Here is a 12,975-nt window from a genome sequence, read left to right on the forward strand (position 1 = left end):
GCATCCACTCTTTTCAGTGTTAATTTAACACTTACACTGGTGCCATATTTTTGGAGTTATTTCAACACAGTAGGGAGTTAAAAATTAACACTGGCTAACACGTGTGTAGTGTCAGTAGTACTCTACAGTAGCGTCATTTTTACAGAATGCTACACTGACTGGGGTTGAAAATGTTACACTGACAACCAATGCATAAACACTAATAGGTGTAAAATGTGACTACCAATGCCCCCATTAGCCACCACAACCACCCCACCAAAAATACACAAAGCAACAACTTCTTGAGAAAAGTATATTTTTATTAAAAGGCCACCACATCACTTTAACAACAGACAGCATAACAAACTGCATGGATTCATCATACATAAATACAGTATGGAACAAGGTACACTTGGTCATCGGTGTCATATGAAAATTGCCTATCACAGGGTCTGTAATGTAACAGGTTGTTTACAGATATTACTGTGAAAACCCCAGTGTTCTCCTCAATAGCAAATGCATTGAAATGATCATCAAAAAAAGGGCTGAGACTTAACAAATTAAAAGATAGGCATTGTCCTCTCTAATAATTATACTGTCAATCCTGTTGAACAAAGGCATCTCATTTTCAACTCCAGTAACCACATACATCCCCACCTGATACTCTGTGCCATAGCTTTTGACCCAGGGGGTGGTGGAAACAGTCAATACATCAAAAGCTTCATTCAGTGCCTCTCCACCCTCTAAACTGCTGACTAAGGCTTGACTTATGGGACCAAACGTTAATCTTTTGAACTTAAATTTCTCGAAATGAGATGCTAACTCTTCCTGATGTTTCTTAGCCAGTGTCATGGCAACGTTTAAAATTTTTAACAGACTTTTTAAAGAAGTTGTGCTTTCCTTCAAATCTCATGCACCAGATGTGTATGAGTGGTCCAATTCTTCTAATACAGCTTGGGTAATGGATCATTAGATGATGTTTTGAAATCAAATTATAGTCTGGGAAGATAGATTTAAAAAGCTTGTGATGTTCAAAAATTAAGTGTTTCAGGTAACAAGTCATACCATGGGTTACAGTTGGGGAAAACACAATGTTGACAATTTGAGTTAAAAGGAGCAATAACCCCCAACATTTATCCTCCCTGCTAACTAGATCACCAAAAAGCAGTGGGGCATTGCGTAAGAGACACCATGACTGGATAGCATTAAGTCCCAGATCTTTGCTGTTGTCATCAAGCTTTAGCCCACCTGGCCTGCTCTTTCTCTGTGTGTATCCATAATTAAAGCTCACAATTCTCTCAGACAATGAACTCAAGGATATTGAATTCTTGATCAGATACTGAAACAAGCTTTAGCTCGTACTGAACCACTCCTTCTAGCAGGTCATGCATTATGTCTACAGCGCAGTTGTTTGAGGAGTGGAAAAACTGGGAGGAATTGAGTGGAAAGTCTCGTTTGACACCAAATGTTGATTTCAAAGCAGGATTTTCTTGGATGACACGAATGTGTTCAATGTGAAGGTCTTTTGAACGTAGAGATAAACCTGGGTGATCTTCACTGAAAACTGACTGCAATTCACTCTTATCAGTTGAACAAAATCTACAACAGTATGTTGCACTAAATGATTCAACAAAACCAAGAAGACCATGAAGACCTAAATTGTCTCCTGTAACCTAAAAGACTGAGCCCTTCACCGGTATAGCTGAAAAGGGCAACTGTATTCCTTCAGTCTCCAAAATCTTCAGATCATCAATCAGTGGCTTCAGAATTGGCTCGAACCCATATATGTTTAGGTCCTCTGAGTGAAAGAGGGCTACAAGATGAATGTTCATTAACACAGAATTGAGCTTTGGCGACAAATTTCCCAAAATAAAATATACACATCCGAGTTTGTGCACTCCCTTTTTTGAGCCTAACGCATTGGCAGTTTCAAAATCGTCATAGTAGAGCTGGATCTGAAGTGCATGTTCTTACTGGGAAGATAAATTATGATTCTTAAAGTAGGACCCATCATTTACATCTCTGTAAAATCTCTCCTGATGTGGTTTTGCTTCTTGGAAACTCTTACAGAGTTCACTGTTACTAAACATAGAGGAGAGAGACCCCCGGATGGGTACATATATAAATGTATCATTGACTGGAACTTGCCTATACAACCCTGTTATTTTATCTCTTCTTACATCAAATCGAACGCCCAGAACATGCTCTACAGGTTGTACTATCTTCCATTTCTCTTCAAAATACCTCTTCCTTTTAGATTCTGTGTTAAGACGTGAAAATGGGTTTTCTAGCTGATCAAAACAGTTCTTCCATTGAGCCAACTAGAGACTGCACAGTACCAGGCTTTAACCTGAGCAACAACAGAGCTGGCCATGTCCAAAATGTTCCTTTGTTGAACAGGAACGTGTGTAGTGAGTGATAGGGGGATCAACATTCATTGTTGTCGAAGGTCCAGCTATAGGCTCAATCTCAAAATTGACAGGATCTGGATCAAGACAGTCCCCATGTGCTCGAGATAAGTGACGTTGGTAACCAGAGTATGTGCGGAAAACAAAAGAACATTCAGGCTCTCCACAGTTCAAGCTCAAAGACTTTGCGGGCAACAATCCATGCTGGAACTTCAAATGACTGAATTACACTGAACAAGATGTGTGGTGTGCCTTGCAAATGTAACAGGTGTACATACTTCAGGTCAAAAATGTGTTTTTTTCAAAGTGCGCAGTGAAGAAGCCTTGCTCTGATTTCCTTGACCCTCTCCTTCACACTGCCTGCATCGATCCCATACACGGTGCTCTGGATGAATGTGAAGAAGCTGGACAGTGCATCATTATAGGACACAGCGAAAGCAAAATGTGCCTTGAAGAGCTCGTCGAAGGCGGCAACTGCGGTCTGCATCCTGCAGGGTATGGCCTTCTGTTCCAGGATGATGTAGAAATCTTGGATCTGTTGCTCCTTTCTCTGACACAAAGAAGAAAGGGCTGTTTGAGGCCGGTTTCCTTTAGGAAGGTCTCCATGCTATTCCCCAGAGAGAGAGAAAGAGAGAGAGACAGAGAGAGAGAGAATTATGCCATGTTTTGACTCAAGTCATTTTAATTCATGTGTGATTGGATGGATGGTTGTGCACAACTTCAATGAATTTAGTGTGCGGTGGATGGATGAATGGATGGATGGTGCACAAGGACAATAATGAATTAATGTGTGATAGAGGAATGGATGGAATATACTTTTTTAAATATATATATCTGTATCACCCCTTGCCATCATGGCCCATGAAATTCATCAGTTGACATGAACCTTAAATCAGTGATGTGCAGTCCTAAGATAATACCTTCATGAACTTGATCAGGCGTCCAGCAGCATCTGATGCGCTCATCTTGCCCTTACAGGCTGGGGTAAGAGGTGAAGCAGCAGAAGGATGGTGGCCATCTCAGAGTCCCACTCTGCAGAATGCCATGCTGAAGAATTAGAATTGACACCATAGGAATAACTTTCAAGTGTCACAGCATACTGAAGTTTGTTTTCTAAAATTACACCATGGGTTTAAAATGGTCAGCAGTAAGGTGCAGTATGTGATTTGTAGTAAAGGGGCCAAAAACATGAAAGAACACAATGATGTGTTATCTTGCAGTGTATACTAAAGGCATGTTCAATCTACTGTCCAATTTACACTTACCACCATCAGACTCCTGTTGTGCAGACAGAAGTATCTCATTCACACGCGGACTCTGGAGTAGATTTTTGCAGCAGTCTGTGATGACCCTTGGTTTGAAGAGGGTTGGCCATTTTGCAAGGAATTTACCAGACACTTCATCACCAAAGAGCCTTGTGAAGTCTTGGTCGATCTTCAACAGAAAACATTCCGCGTATGTGAATAAGAACTCTATTGTGTCATGAAAAGAGCTATATATTGCAAGGAATTACAACAAAACATTGGATACTGCACACAACAAAACATTGGATACAAAGCAAACAAAGCAAACTAAAGGCAACCATAAAGTCGTCAGCCATTCATTGCGTCTTACCAAACCAGATGTATCCAGAAATCTTGAAAAGAGATCCAGGACAGTAGAGGCAGTAGCTGGGTCTTGAACCACCTTTTGCCTGTGCTGGAATGTTGCCTTCATTTTATCTTTGACGAGGGTCGCATCACCGACATGGCTTCCTTGCATTCATCACCGGTCAACTGCTTCTCAACTGAACACATGCTGCATAGAGTCTTGGGGCCCTCTTGAAAAGTGGACTTTGATTTCTTGATGTCTTGAGCAGAGTTGCGCTGAACCGTTTTCAGCCTCCGTGCTAGGTAACCGGAGCCGCTCTGGGGATCATAGAAATGTTCCTGTTGATTTAAAGAAAAAATGTTAATCTGTTAGCTGGTGAGTGCCCTCTTGGACACTCCTATGCAGTCCGCAATAAAGATTGCATTTCTAGCCAAACAAGGAAATTCATAGACTATGTGCATTACTACTTGCACCAGCTTTATCACTTCCTCAAGTTTGGCTGACAGGTAAAGACATGATCACATGACATAGCCAATATAGCTCTGTCACTGGACGGCTCCAGCATCAGCGCACACGCGCTGTTAAGTCTACCCTGTAATGTTGGGAGAACAGCACGACACGCCAGACATGCGCACCCCTCAATTGCCTAGTGGAACTATCTGGCGCCTCCTGCTGTTACCTCTCAACGAGCCAATGCTGGACCCATTCCGTGACAGCGCCATCTTGGCTATGTCACATGATCATGTCTTTACATGTCTTCTGTACCTAGAAGTGATTAATCAGGTGTGTGGCACACCCAGCGCACATCTGATTAATCACTTCATCCAATAGTATGGCACAGGAAATAAAGATGCCTACCAAACTTCAGGAAGTGATAAAGCTGGTTCAAGTTGCCTATGCTATGATGCACTTAACTTTATCTTCGGAAAAGAGAGCAGCATAAACAATGCATTCAGAAAGTAGTGAAGGTACGGATGCATTAATGTTTGTACTCACATAACCATTATTTGAATCCAGGTCCTTCAAGTTTGGGAACAGACTTGTAATCCCAAGTGTGTAGAAAATGCGCACATTCACTGGAGGGACCCCTCTGAAAAGGGACAGATGCATCATTCATCCCCCCAAAAATGCAACATTTGTTTATATGCACATGGTTGAGGGTGAAGACAAAATTGGCACCGACTTTTGGAGGTAAAAACAACAACAACAACAACCTGTTATTGCAAGTGCACATTCACTTACCCATGACTCTCCACCATGTCAGCCACTAGTATGTTCACCATCTTTCCTCTTGTAACATCACTGATGGTGCTTGTTTTCTCGTACTCCTTGAATATCTGGTCTCCACCTGGCTTTGAATACAGGACTGCTTTGACAGTCTGAAACAGCAATTACATGACATTCACATTGCAAGTATAGCAGGCTCGTCAGCCTGAAGGTGCAGAGCATACCTACTGTAACTGCAGAACTAACATATCTATTGTGACTACAATGTTTATATTGTAGGGTTAGACCAATACATCAGGGTCAATATCAATCTAGGAAGATCAGTTATTGGTGTGTCCATCCCTTTCCTCACTGGCTGATTGCTGTGTTCCATTTCATCCTGAAAGTAACATATGAGTAACATTTACATACTAGCGTCAGGTCCAGGGTGGTGTACTTGTACACCAAAGCTGCCTCACGCTGCAGGAAAAGGAGATGGGCTGAGCCACATGGCTCACCACAAGGCAAAGCCCAGTTAAAATATACCTTACATTTCTTGCAACATTGGCATCGGGGGGGGGGGGGTCCTTCAACTAGCTGTCTTTTCCGAGCTTTGGTAGATTCCAGTATTACTGAGCCTGATGATGAGCCCTGGGATGCATGTGATGGTGACCACTCTGATAAAGATGAGCACTCTGATGACTCCTCCTCAGCACCTAAGAAAACACACAGCCTTGCATTGTAACATTCTGTTCACACAATTAATAACAGAGCAACAATCTGAAAACAATTTGAAAAATATAAGCCTGCAATTTCTCACTATTACACTCTTCAGCCTTGAAAGACACCCCAGATGACTTCAAGAGTTCATCAAATATGTCTGAATCCACTTCCATGCCTGCAGAATCCTTCAGGCTCAAGGAAGCAGAACATGGCAAATTGAATTTTGCCAACACTAAAACAGAAGAAAGATCAATATGATTTGTTTATTTGAGAGGGACAAGTGTGCATAAATGAACAGAGCATACGTGATGAACTATAAATACACCAGAGATAGTAGGAATCCTCATTTTCATCTGTATTTCCTAAGCGATTTTGGATTCAGTGTGTTGCCCAAGGACACCAATACGTGGACAGCAGAGCTGGGATTCAAATCACCAACCCTTCAGTCAGTAAACAACCTGCCCTACCAACTACAGAGAGGGGTGGAAGGTGGGTGGGGTGGAAGAGGTGGAGTGTGGGGGTGGGAGAGAAGGATGGAGGGTGGGAAGAGAGATGGGTGGAGGGTGGGGGTGGAAGAGAGGGGTGGAGTGTGGGTGGAGGGGAAGGGTGAGGTGGGAGAGAGGGGTGGACGGGGGGAGGTTTGGGGTGGGAGAGAGGGACGGGGGTGGGGGGGTTCCTAGAGGGCCCAGCTGTTGTCTGAGTACCAGGAACCATGTCTGTACGTGTGAGCTAGAGCTGACCCACCAAGGGTCTTTACTTAATATCTCAACAGAAAACATTGGAAAGCCTTAATATAAATGCACAAATAAACATAATACTCAAATTAGCCTACCTGCTTGCAAAAACTGGGAGTAATTGTACTCATCCTCCGCCTGTGGTACCCTGACCCATTTGCTCACTCCTTTATACTCTACAGGAACCAGCATGACATTTTAAAGAGAAGAATAGCATTACTTCTTATTATTCCTAATTTCAAACCATAAGTTTCCCACAACACTACCAAACACAATATAGGCCTATTTATAAAGTGCCTTGTGCATGTGTAATGTTATGCTCTATCTTTCTATAAGTGTTCAACCTTTACTACATAGCCTAAATGTATGCCCCTTGAGTATGTTAGCCTATAATTATATCAGTTTTATATTTAAACACATCTACATTTTTAAAATGGGTTGTTCTAGTGGAAATTAAGCAATTTTCTAAAGAAAATCAAAAAGCAGTTTGGCATTAATTCAAAAACATAGCTAGCACCCTACTGGTCTCTGCATCTCAATTCCTAGGCTGCATCCTACCTAGGTCCTATTTTATCATTGGGTTTGAGGAGCAGTCTTTAAGACCCATCACAGCCAACTTACAGAAGTGACAAGACACGTTTACTAAATTGAAAAAAAACACTGCCTGCAATACTTGGCATCCTGCCAGATGCATTCAATTTCAATACTGGGGTTGCCCGTATGTTAGACAGGGTTGGAGTTACGGTTGGGACTCGACACCACCGATCACCCCGCGGACTGCTCGCGCACACAAATTGAACTTGTTTCATGCTGTACGATCACCAATTTCAAGAGCCAACACTAGCTCATGGGGCTTAGCTTTCAACAAGCCATCTTTGATTAATTTCTACATTGTGGCAAAAACATATAATGTTAGCTAACGTTACCGATATAAAGCAACTTCTCTGAAACAAGACACAGACACATGCATCGCTAGCGTTAACGTTAGCTTTTTTCACGCACCTTATCCCAAACGACTGCTTGGCTCCAATCTCAGATGGTAACACGTTATCAGGCTAGCCAACTCTGCAACTGCAAGGGAAAAAAGAACATTACATTAGCCAACTTAACGTTACTAACGCTAACTAATGTTATAACGTTTGTCAGAATCAAGAACCCCGATATCATACTAAACTAGCTGGCAAGCTTGTGCAGCTAACGTTTGCCGAAGCTAGTGCTAGCTAACATTAGCTGGCTAGCTAACACGTCATGCAAGAGCAATGCGAGAGCACACTGGGCCAAGATAGTAACATCAAATACAACAATGGGATTTTAAACGTCTTTTTAAAAGATCTCTGGTCTGGTAATGTTAGCTAGCTAGGCCAGGCAGGATAGTATTTAGCTAGCTAGCAAGCTGATATAGCGACCGATCCACTCTTATACTTGGAGTAATTGACGACTTTGAGTGTTGGTTTTGATCAATTCTGAGTAAAAACAACAGTAACCCCAGTAAATTAACACTGACGCTGAAAAAATAACACTGGCATATTTGCTGTGTATTTACTTTTTGACCTCCCTCTGCTAATGCTTTTAAAACTGCTATTGAGTCTTTTTCACACCATTCTCTTGATGAGCTACAGATTTGCAAACATCCACACACCGTATGCTTTCAATGTCTAGGTGCTGCAAATCTTGAAGCAACATTCTATTAAATATGGAAAATGGACTCTCAAACAGTCTGGTATTTTGCTGCAACTTCACCTTTTCTGCACTGAATGCCATCTGCATGGCTGGTTTGTCATCCACTATCACGTTTTCAGCTATTCCCTGATCTCCTGTTTTGTTTTATTTCCTAATGAACTGTTTGTTTGCTGAGATGTGGATGTAAGGGTTCACTCTGGGGGACCAAGTTTGCTCCTGTTTGGCTTATTTCACCAGTTGATGTGATTCAAATCCTTTTTCAATCATTAAAGTCACATGGTGTAGTGTTTTTGACAGGAAGCCATTGTGTGAGATGTTCTGGCAGTTGTACAGCAACAGCCGCTCCTTGTGGCTCTACATACAGTTGTGCTCATAAGTTTACATACCTTAGCAGAATCTGCAAGATGTGTACCATTCATAGTGTCCATAGTTGTGACCATAAAAGTCAATTTTGGTCTCATCACTCCAAATAACTTTGTTCCAGAAGTTTTGAGGCTTGTCTAGGTGCTGTTTGACATATTGTAAGCAGGCTGTTTTGTGGCATTGGCACAGTAACAGCTTTTTTCTGGCAACTTGACTGCACATCCCATTTTTGTTCAAATACCTCCTTATTATGCATCTCTAAACAACCACATTCAACTTTCAGCTGAAGTTGCGTGTGGGGTTTTTTTTGCAATCTGGACAATTTTCCTGGCACTTGTGGCTGAAATCTTTGTTTTTCTACCTGTCCGTGCCTTGGTATCAACAAAACCTGCAGACCTGCTATAAGCCCTATGTGCTGTACCCACACAGTCAGGAAATGGACACCTGAGATTAGTGAGGCTCTAAGGGAATGCTTTGGATGCACAGAATGTGCTGCTGGAAACAGACGGGAACAGTATGGACATTGATGGTCAGGTTGATTGTTTTACTGAGTATATCAACTTCTGTAGAGATACAATCATACCTACAAAGACTGTACGATGTTTCCCCATTAACAAACTCTGGATCACAAGTGACATAAAAGCAATCCCCAACCAGAAAAGGGAAGCTTTTAGAGACGGTGACAAAGAACAGCTCAGACAGGTGCAACATGAATTGAAGAGGAGATTGAAGATGGCAAAGTTGGAATACAAAAAGAAAATTGAAAGAAATTTACAACACAGCAACATCCAGGAGTTGTGGAGAGGAATCAACACCATCTCTGGCTAAACAAAAAGAAAAGACAGCCAGTAGTGGGTGATGTGGACAAAGCCAATGAACTTAACCAGTTCTTCAACAGATTTGACACTGCGGCCACACCCACTTCCACTGCTGCTCCCTCTCCTCCACATGGATGCATCTCCACTGCGGCTCCTTCTTCTCCTCCACATGTGTGTTTCTCCACCACAGCTCCTCCTTCTCCTCCACCCTAGTCTGTCACTGAGATGGGGGTGAAGTTGGAGCTCAGGAGACTTTGCTCTCGGAAGGCAGCTGGCCCAGATGGTGTGTGTCCAAGGCTGCTTAAAGACTGTGCTGCCCAACTGTGTCAACCTCTCCAGAAGATCTTCAACCTGAGTCTACAGTACAGTGTACCGGTACCAAAAATAAAATGTCCAGCTTAACTAAACAACTACAGACTGGTGGCCCTTACGTTGCACATCATGAAAAACCCTGGAGCGTCTGCTTCTATGCCTACTGAGGCTTGAGGTCAAAGACAAACCCGATCCCCTGCAGTTTGCATACAAAGAACACATTGGAGTGGATGATGCTGTCCTTTACATGCTCAACTGTGACCTCTCTCATCTGGAGGAATCAGGCACTTATGTAAGAATCATGTTCTTTGATTTTTCAAGTGCATTTAACTCCATCCAACCCATCATACTCAAAGACAAGCTCAGAGAGATGGGAGTGGTTCCCTCCTTTGTTTCCTGGATCACTGATTACCTGACAGAAAGGCCACAGTTTGTCAGGTTGGGGAACTGTGTTTCTGGGACAGTAATGAGCAGCATGGTGGCTCCACAGGGGACTGTACTGGCTCCATTCCTGTTCACATTGTATACCTCGGACTTCAAATACAACTCTGAGTCCTGCCACATCCAGAAATACTCGGATTACACTGCTATTGTGGCATGTATCAGGAATGGACAGGAATCCGAATACAGGGATCTAATAACAGCCTTCAGTGACTGGAGTCGAAAAAACTGCCCTCAACTGAACACCTCAAAAAATAAGGAAATGATCGTGGTTTTCTGCAGGTCTAAGCCAGTGAAAATCTGTGGGGTGGACACTGACGTGGTGCACACCTACAAATATCTAGGGGTCCTTGTGGATGACAAGCTGGACTGGTCCCCTAACCCCGACGCCCTCTACAGGAAGGGGCAGAGCCACCTGTTCTTCCTGCGGACACTGAGGTCCTTTGATGTGTGTGTGGAAATGATGACCATGTTCTACCACATGGTGGTGGCCAGTGCACTCTTTTTTGCTGTGCTGGGGAGGCAGCCTTACAAACAAAAACACCAAGCAATTAGACAAGCTGGTCAAAAAAGCGTCTGTTTGTTGGCTGTAGACTGGTCCTTCCACCTGTTGGGGGTGCTGTTGTCACCACAGGTACCTGCACCAGAGCTTGTGTGTTTCCCTTATCTGTCTTTCGTTCAGTCAGTTCTTCTTACTGCAGCTGAGTTAGTTAGTTTGTGTGTTGTGTTCTGTTTGGCCTGTTCTTAATCCAACTTTCTTTTCCTTTCTGTTGATATATGGTGCACTCGTGCACAAACCATCCCAACACTTTTTTCTCTTTCTGCCTTTTTCCTACTCTCCTGTCGCCAGTGTCAGTGGCTTTGTGATATCTGATGCTTGCTTTTACCTCATCACAACAGGCAATGTTAGATGTGCCATCTATAAGCACACACTATGTAGCTAAATCATAATTTATATAAACTCAGCTTGTAACCTATACAGCATCACAACAATTTTAATGTATATTAACCTAGATTTGACTGGTATAATTTATTTCTATTAAGACAGGAACCTGACTATATTCGATGAGAGCATATTCTAAAAATATATTCTATATTCATATTCTATGCATATTCTAATTCTAAAAATGAGTCTACATAAACCTTACAATTAAAATAAATATGTCAAACCATTGTTATAGGTTGATTCTCACCAAATAATATTTGAGGATTGCTTGAATTTTTCTTAATGACACATCTATTTCAACTTTTTTAAACATACAAACAATAAAACAATTAAATACAGATATAATGTAATAAGAAATAAAATTAGATTTGGATTTTCTCAGCAAAAAGATACTGAGATTGTAGTTACTGCACTCTGCACCACCCACATATCTGTTGGTAATTGGGGTCATAGGTCAAATAAGTGGTCATGATTTTTAAGCCATGAAAATACCTTTAAGAACATATATTTAATAAGCACATAACCACTATTCTACCTATAACACATTTGGCTAGAGGGTCAAAAAAGCTTTGAAGCCATTTCTCTCAGTTTCATTATCAGCATAGTCACTATGGTCCGTCTTTGCAGGGAAGATCAGTCATTAATAACCAGGTGATTTAATCCTTAATAAAGTTTTGGTTTACAGTCCCCAAGCTGAATGAACAGAGAACAGAGAGAAAAACCCTGTGTCTGTGAGTGGGAAAAAGAGGAGGGAAAAAAGGAAAAAAAACTCAGCTCTTCCATGTGCATGCTGCAGAGGGCGGGGGCACACACACACACAAGAGAACAGTCTGCTATGAGCACCCCTTCCCCTTTATTAAAAGAAAGAGCACAAGTGCATTGACTGTGAAAAGAGCAAAAACAATTGTGAATGGTGCTTTTGGACAATATGGGTCGATGTATGGGGTTTACTTCACATGATTATTTTACAGTAATTGCAAGCAACTCCCCAATATATCTACAGACATTTCACATTAATGTATGGGGTTCTGAATGTACAAAAACCAGAAGGTCTATGTACAAGTACCATTATATCAACTTCTTTTACACTGAATCATTATAAACATTTGTCTACTGCCATTTTAGAATCCATTCAATGCAGATCCCCATTTTAGGTGTATGAGATTTCAAGATGTTTAATAATGTATCCTAAAAATACCTTTTACTGCTTGCTTTACAAAGTAATTCACTATTTTTACAGTGTTATCCTTAAAGTTTCAGAATTAATAAACCAATAAACAGCCATATTGAATTATAATGTGGGTCTGAAGCTGATCAACCCAATAAGAGCTCAAACAGCATACTTTACTAGAATATATTTATTTTTTTCTCATTCAGATTACTTCAACAGACATAAATGGAAGCAAAAACAGTTTTGTACCTTTTATCAGTACAATGTCTTGCATGTTGCAGTATAGCAAAAGGGAAACTATGGCCAATTGAGAAATTCATACATGTTATGTGATATATATGTGTATCATGTTATATTCCCATGCTTTAAGATGGTTCAAAATGTTAGTGAACATGAACAAATCTCTCCCAAATCCAAAAATTATTTTGCTAAAATTCAAATTTGTGATGTCATCTGATAATGTCTGGAACTTTTCCAAAAACAATGAATTGAGAAAGATGTTATAGATGACACTGAGAACACCCAAGGGGATGTTCTGAGTATACGGTAGGGTTGGGCCAATGGGCAATGCCATCGTCCATCGCCAATGGCTGACGGTCATCAA

General features: G+C 41.5%; 1 long non-coding RNA gene across 1 annotated transcript; it reads right to left on the minus strand.

Annotated features, from left to right (window-relative positions):
• Positions 1-300: 300 nt before the first annotated feature.
• On the minus strand, positions 301-8,685 carry LOC121893585. Its single transcript, XR_006095324.1, has 11 exons — positions 8,381-8,685; positions 7,643-7,711; positions 6,739-6,816; positions 6,004-6,138; positions 5,735-5,899; positions 5,220-5,583; positions 4,974-5,067; positions 4,002-4,315; positions 3,653-3,821; positions 3,308-3,434; positions 301-2,994 (listed from the first exon to the last, which is right to left on the minus strand). It is a non-coding gene; the product is annotated as an uncharacterized LOC121893585 (long non-coding RNA).
• Between the last annotated feature and the right edge of the window lie 4,290 nt (positions 8,686-12,975).

Source organism: Thunnus maccoyii, unplaced genomic scaffold (genome assembly GCF_910596095.1).
Source record: "Thunnus maccoyii unplaced genomic scaffold, fThuMac1.1, whole genome shotgun sequence".
Classification (NCBI taxonomy): domain Eukaryota; kingdom Metazoa; phylum Chordata; class Actinopteri; order Scombriformes; family Scombridae; genus Thunnus; species Thunnus maccoyii.